Source organism: Stegastes partitus, unplaced genomic scaffold (genome assembly GCF_000690725.1).
Source record: "Stegastes partitus isolate 25-593 unplaced genomic scaffold, Stegastes_partitus-1.0.2 Scaffold412, whole genome shotgun sequence".
NCBI lineage: Eukaryota > Metazoa > Chordata > Actinopteri > Pomacentridae > Stegastes > Stegastes partitus.
The window spans coordinates 463,320-464,442 of NW_007578143.1; the positions used below are offsets into that span (position 1 = coordinate 463,320).

The 1,123-nt window shown below is 42.0% G+C and overlaps 1 protein-coding gene across 3 annotated transcripts in view; it reads left to right on the forward strand.

Moving 5' to 3' along the window:
- LOC103360030 (uncharacterized) overlaps positions 1 to 1,123 on the forward strand; it is a 13,767-nt gene that overhangs the window by 10,262 nt on the left and 2,382 nt on the right. The gene's annotated exons all lie outside the window — the stretch shown is intronic.

Consider the following 1,123-nt stretch of genomic DNA (forward strand, 5'->3'; position numbering starts at 1 on the left):
AAACGACCAAAAGTCATGAATGAGACACAAGAAGAGACGCAAAACAAGAAGTGATAAGTAAGAAGAAGAATGAAAACAGACCGACACAAAATAAGAATTAAAATGACGAAGAAGAAACGCCAAACATTACAAACGAGACACACAGCTGTGAACTGTTTCATCCATCCTCGTATGATTTGACAGAGATTCCAGCAGAACGTCAGGAAGAAGCTCCTGCAGAAGCCCCAGAGAGCAGCGATCACACAGGTCAGTGACAAGTTCACACGTTTGTTTCTTTGTTTTTTTAGACTGAGTCTCCACATATGGTGGTTTGATGCTTCTTCTTTTTCTTGGATGTTGGTAAAGTGAATATCCTCGAACCACAAGAACAGGAAGCACAAAGCAACACAAATGAGACACAAAACAATACAAATGAGACACACAGCTGTGAACTGTTTCATCCATCCTCGTATGATTTGACAGAGATTCCAGCAGAGCATCAGGTAGAAGCTCCTGTCCAGGTCCACAGACCTGCAGAAGGCCCAGAGAGCAGCGATCACACAGGTCAGACCAAACACAGAGTTTTGGACCATAGACTGTTACAACCAGCATTTTTAACCACATCCTGACATTTTACAGTCTAAAAATGGACAAACTTACTGTGCTACATCTCATTTAAACATACTTCTTGCTGAAGGAATCTGAATTCAGTCGTCTGGGTGTCGGTTTGTGACGATTATTTTGTCGTTTCACAGCGACGACAGAAGTCCAACAGACTGAGAGCAGCAGTGAAGCAGGTGAGATAAACGTCACCATGGTGTCAAAAAAAATACCCAAACTACAAAATATAAACCAAAAAGAGGCATTTTTAGATCCTACATGTGTGCTTTCATAATGTCACACGATAAAAGTGGTTGAAACTGAGTAAGATTTTGCATGTTTAGGACGATTCTGAACTTGAAATGCGATTCTTTGGTTGTGGTCGTTGAACAGGGGCGTCAGCAGAGGAGCAACAGACGTCCAGTGACGACCTAAAAGCTGCTTCGACCGCAGTTTCCTGCAATGGAACTGGTAAGCTGAAGGTTTTTACGTCGACAAAACCAACTTGATTCACTTTTCTGCAGCTGAAACTTGGATTTAACCA